General features: G+C 37.0%; 1 pseudogene; it reads right to left on the bottom strand.

Moving 5' to 3' along the window:
* Positions 1-1,738: 1,738 nt before the first annotated feature.
* Positions 1,739-2,402, bottom strand: LOC113896689 (annotated as a pseudogene).
* Positions 2,403-5,803: the final 3,401 nt, after the last annotated feature.

Here is a 5,803-nt window from a genome sequence, read left to right as displayed (position 1 = left end):
ATTTCCTTCTCCAGGGGATCCTCCCAACCCAGGGATCGAGCCCAGGTCTCCCACATTGTAGACAGACGCTTGACCGTCTGAGCCACCAGGGAAGTGAATAAGGGGAAAAGAACACCAAAAAGCATTCAGGATTTGAGTGATGAGACTAGTAATGAGGCCTAGGGATCAATCTGGAGAGTTCAGAAGGGCTGATTACAAAGACCCTCCTAGACCATGCCCCTGAGTTATCCCTCTATATCCTCCTAGAGAAAATGGACTTCCACTTGACATTTTAGAACAAAGAGAAACAATCAAACATGCCTGCTTAGAAGGATTACTATCTTGACAATTGGAAAACAGATTAGATTAGATTAAGTAGATGAGCTAGATAAGAAGGCAGATAGCAAGGCTATCATCTGGGAAGATATTTTAATAGTCTTTATTTCAATAGCACTATAGGTATGTGCCTGTTTATATGTATATGTTTGTGTCCATTTTATAAGTTAATTTTATAAATAAAAATATAATTCTTTAATTTATGTACATATTTAACTTTTTGTTAATATTACATATAAGGATAATATTTATGTTGTTTTATATAGCATGTGTTTTATATATATAATATTATATATAATATTGTATTCCAGATAAAAAGAATGAGATACATTTCTCTGTATTGGTACAAGGAAAACATAAAGTTATAGTATTGAATATTATATATATATATATATATAATTTTATTAAATATATAAAACAAAGATCAAATGAGCATCAAGTTTTGAATTTTTTAATATAAAATTATTTATTTTAATTGGAGGTTAATTACTTTACAATATTGTATTGGTTTTGCCATACAGCAACATGACATACACACCAAGTTTTGAATTTTGAAGTGATCTTGCTTGACTGGTCCGAGGCATCACATCATAAAAAAGACTATGATAAAAAAGATGTTTACAAAAAGAAGAAAAGAATAAAAATAGCTTGAACAAGTAATATGATAAAAAAAAGGGGGGGAACCCACAGATTTCTTAAAAATGAATGCAAAAGTAGATTAATATCTGGCAAGTGTAAGTACATTTGAAAACTGATATAGAGGCAAACATGTATATTATTAGAAATTTACCTAGTACCTAACCTGATTACTTGGCTAATTTTCTTTCTTTCGATGTAGTAAAGCATATCTCTAACTCTTAATTTTTTATTTTCATTTTGCTTTGATTATGCTCATGACTTAATGACTTGTTCCATGATGTGTTCTTTCTTCTTTTAAAGATGGTTGTGCTAAAACCTGCTGTCATTTACTTAGAATCCTTTGAATCCTTAGAATCCTTTCAGGGAGCCACTGTTGTAAGAATTATAGGGATACATGTTATTATTTCCATCTTTCACATGAAAACTTAGAGAACTCAAGAGATGAGCCAAAAGTCATAGTCTACTGGGGCAACCAAGCCAGAGTTTATGCCAATATCAATCTGATTCTAGACCAGTGTTCTTTTCACTACACAGTGTTAAGTGGTTTAAATCAAATTGAATTAGGTGTGCGATCATAAATTTTCATGGCAGAAGTTGGTCTGTTAACTGCATCCATATTCACTAAAGAAAAGCTTGGTGTGGCTGTTTAAATTGTTAGATTTTAGGTTTGGGGTTGAAAGCTCTTCTGACATAAATTTAATCTGCTAGATTAGAGTAATAGATCTGATATATAGAGGTGAAGTGATTAATGTAATTTTTCTTGGCTGTAGCAAGACTTTTTTTTTTAAGAACAGTAAATGGCTTTATTGCATGAGCTAAGACAGGAGGAAGAGGGTTTCTTGGCCTTTCGGGCCTTGATCTTCCTCAGACAGAACTCCAGCTCCTTCTCCTCTAATACACGGCCCTCTGCTGGGCCACGCCGGCCTGGTCTTGGAGCGATGCAGGCAAGAAGCTTGCCCGGCTGAAACCGCTCCTCTGGAAGACTGCTAATTGTGGCATTCTTTTTCCTTTCATGATATTTCTTCTGCATTTTCTTTGATCGTTTCTTGTTGAAAATCTCTTCCTCCTTGGGAGGCAGCCTGGCCCCCTCCTAGGCCCCGAGAGGCAGCGCAGGGCGGGGCTCACACCGCCGTCCCTACGGCGTGCTGTCCATGAGCGCAAAGCACTTCTTCCCCATGGTCTTGGTAGGGACCAGCCCATCGCTGGATGCGCTACAGACAACATCCGTGATCCTTGTCCGGCGTGTCCAGCACTGGGAGCCCAGGAGAAGTTCCCCACGTCCAGCCTCAAGGCCGGGTACTTGCTGCCTCCCGCACATGGACTGTGTATATGCGGCGGGGCCAGTGTTTGTGTTGACAGCAGGGAGTGCCTGTTCATATTTTTTGGTACGGCTTTCTGTTGCCTCTGGGTTTCCGAGGCTTGTGCCGTTTGTCCTGAGAGATGCCCATTGCTCGGCGCTGGCTGGAAAGAGCGTGGCTGTAGCAAGACTTTTATACCACATTCCTTGTATATCAATAAGTTTATTAGTAGACTACTTGAATCACCGAACTTATTATCCAAAAAGCCCTATTAACTAGTATCTTCATTAAGAAGAGTGAATGAGAACGCTATTGGCTGGATGCAAAAACAAAGAAAAAACTTTGTGACAGCAGGAAATAGATAAGCTTTTAAGGAAGCTTCAAATGACAATTAGAATTGTTTTTAACGTTATAGTTAATTTACAATGTTGTGTTCGTTTCAGGTGTACAGCGAAGTGGTTCATGCATATACGTGTGTTGCTCCATCTTTTTTCAGATTCCTTTCCCATAGGTTATTGCAAAATACTGAGTAGACGTCCTCATCCTATCCAGTAGGTCCTTGTGGATTATCTATTTTATACATGGTAGTGTGAGTTTGTTAATTTCAAGCTCCTTACCCAGCTTTCCCCTTTGGCAGCCGTAGGTTTGTTTGCAAAGTCTATGGGTCAGTTTCTGTTTTGAAAGTTGCTTCGTTTGTGTCTTTTTTTTAATTTATAGATTCCAAATACAAATGATATCATGTGATATTTATCTTTCTCTGATTTTTTATGTAGTATGATAATCTCTAGGTCTGCCCATGTTGCTGCAAATGGCATTCTTTCTTTCTTTTTTATGGCTGAGTAATATTCTATTGTGTATATGTACCACATCTTCTTTATCCATTTCTCTGTCATTGGACAAGTAGGCCTCTTCTATGTCTTAGCTATTGTAAATAGTGCTGCAGTGAGTATCAGGGTGCATGTACATTTTCCAATATGGATTTCTCTGGATATATGTTCATGAGTGGGATTGCTGGGTCATATGGCCATTTTATTTTTAGTTTTTTAAGGGACTTTCATACTGTTCTCCACAGTGGCTGTATCAATTTACATACCTACCAACAGGGTAAGAGGGTTCCCTTTCCTCTACTCTCCAGCATTTATTGTTTATAGACTTTATGATGATGGCTATTCCGACTGGGTGTGAGGTGATACCTCATTTTAGTTTTGATTTGCATTTCTCTAATAATTAGTGATGTTGAGCATCTTTTCGTGTGCTAAAGTACAAGTTTTGAATAAAAGCTTTAAAATGCATGAAGCATTAGAAGTACATCAAGCTGTGTCATTTATTTGAACATATGTATAAATATTTGTGAGTCAATATATATGCATGTATGCTTACAAATATATTAGCGTTTTCAACATTTTGCTATAACTTTCATATTTTAAAGAGTTATAAAATGTGTGTTGTGATAGACAAAGTTGTGGTTCCTCAAAGATGTGTGGCCAGAATCTATGACTAATTAACCTTTTGGCAAAAAAAAAGACTTTGCAGATGTGATTACATTGGTGATTTTGAGATGAAAAGATTATCCTGGATTACACATCTGGGTCCAGTATAGTCACAATGGTGCAGATAAGAGAAAAGACAAGAAAGTAGAGCCAGAAGGGAGACACGAAAAGGAAACAGAGGAGAGAGAGTTAGATTGCTGCCTTGTTGGCTGTGACGATGGAGGAAGGTGCCATGAGCCAGGGATAGAGTCAGGTAGACTCTGGAAGCGGGAAACGTCCCCTGTAGAGACTCCAGAAGAAATGCAGCCCTGCTTGTGACACCGTGTGTTGAGGACTTCCGAGCTCCAGAACTGCGAGATACTGAATGTGTGCTGTCCCGAGTCATTAGGCTTTGTTGACTCATCGTGGCAGCAGTGGGAATCTGGAGCACATATATGTCATGCACACACAGTGCCCATTAGTAAGCACTTGGTGAAAGCAAGAAGGGGAAGGAAGATGGGAAGGAGGGGCAGGAGGGACGAGCAACAGGACAGAAAAAACAGGTTACTAGTGAATTGATATAATCTGAGAGTTTTTTAAAAAGACATTTACAAATTATTTTTTTTTAAGTTAAAACTATTTATTCACAAATTCTAACCTAGGGAATTGGATGGAGGGTGGGGGGGAGCTTCTTATGCCATAGATGACACCTAGCTATACTCAGTAAAAAAATAAAAACCCTATTATCAAATGTAAAAGTAAATCTTATATAGAAAAGGGACATTTTTCTTAAAAGCCATAGATACTTAAAAGCAAAATAACAATGGCTTCAGCTAGCAAATAGGGCAAGTGTGTTAGTCGCTCAGTCATGTCCAACTCTTTCTGACCCCATGACTGCAGCCCACCAGGCTCCTCTGTCCATGACATTTTCCAGGCAAGGATACTGGAGTGGGTTGCCATTTCCTTATCCAGCAAATAGGATAGATTTATTTAAATTACTACTTAAAGAGAATATTTCATTTAAAGAAAGCAAATGTACCATAAATACATATAAAACATTCATATTTATAATAAAGCATAATTTTTCGCAGTAAATGTATATATAATACTCAAAATTGTTCAAAGCTAGATTACATTTCTTTGAATGAAGGGTGGGGTAAGACTTTTTAAAGGTCTTCACCTGTCGATAAGAGAAGATCAAGAGAACTCTTCCCAAAGGGGTGTGTGTGTGTGTGCGTGTGTGTGTAGTTGGATTAAAGGGAATATGGGAGATCAAAATGCATAAGGAAAGTTCTGGAGCAGAGAGGAATAGCCTATGTTTCTATTAACACATTAAAAAATTAGATAGCTTCCCTTTAAGTATATCCATTTAAGTTGGAACTACTTACTTTCTGAAAAGAGCAACGTAATTAAATAGTCATCTTCTAAACTGGAAGGGAAGAGGATTTTATTTCAATACATTTATACCAAGGAAAGCTGCTACATACTGTGATTTCAGCCTTCAAAACTCGTTCCTATTCATTATCACTTACCCAAATACATCACACTAACAGTTTCATTGGTACCTTAAACACAAGAAATTAGACACACTTATCGACTGAGCACATCTGACAGTTGTAGTTAACTGATACATTGATTAATTAGTATATTACTATCTTAAATGAACACTATGATATGAGACTTACATTATTTTTCCAGAAGTTGATTTTGAAAGTAAAGGTTAGAGAAGAAAGCATAAATACACCAAGTTCCTGAAAGGATGGTTCAGGAGGAAAAAAAGCATTCCAAAGTTTAATGGAAGGCACTGACATTTGAGGGTATGAAACAGAACAAATACAAACTGCAAACTACTTTTCATCCCAGAAAGATCAAGGTCAATAAGGTAAATGATATAAATATCTCAGGATTTGAAAGGTATGCATTCTGTTATTTCATCTTGGAATCTGAAGGCACCTCCTGAAAGAGATTGCTTTAATTTTCAACAAACAAATTATCTAGGATCAAGAAAGAAAACTAAAGTGAAATATTACTTGTTAACCTATATAACATAGGAAAAAATCCAAGCCACCCAACTTTCCAAAA

The sequence above is a fragment of the Bos indicus x Bos taurus genome, chromosome 7 (assembly GCF_003369695.1).
Source record: "Bos indicus x Bos taurus breed Angus x Brahman F1 hybrid chromosome 7, Bos_hybrid_MaternalHap_v2.0, whole genome shotgun sequence".
Classification (NCBI taxonomy): Eukaryota; Metazoa; Chordata; class Mammalia; order Artiodactyla; family Bovidae; genus Bos; species Bos indicus x Bos taurus.
Note: the sequence above shows the minus strand (reverse complement) of the source record. Positions and strands in the feature narration are given on the sequence as shown.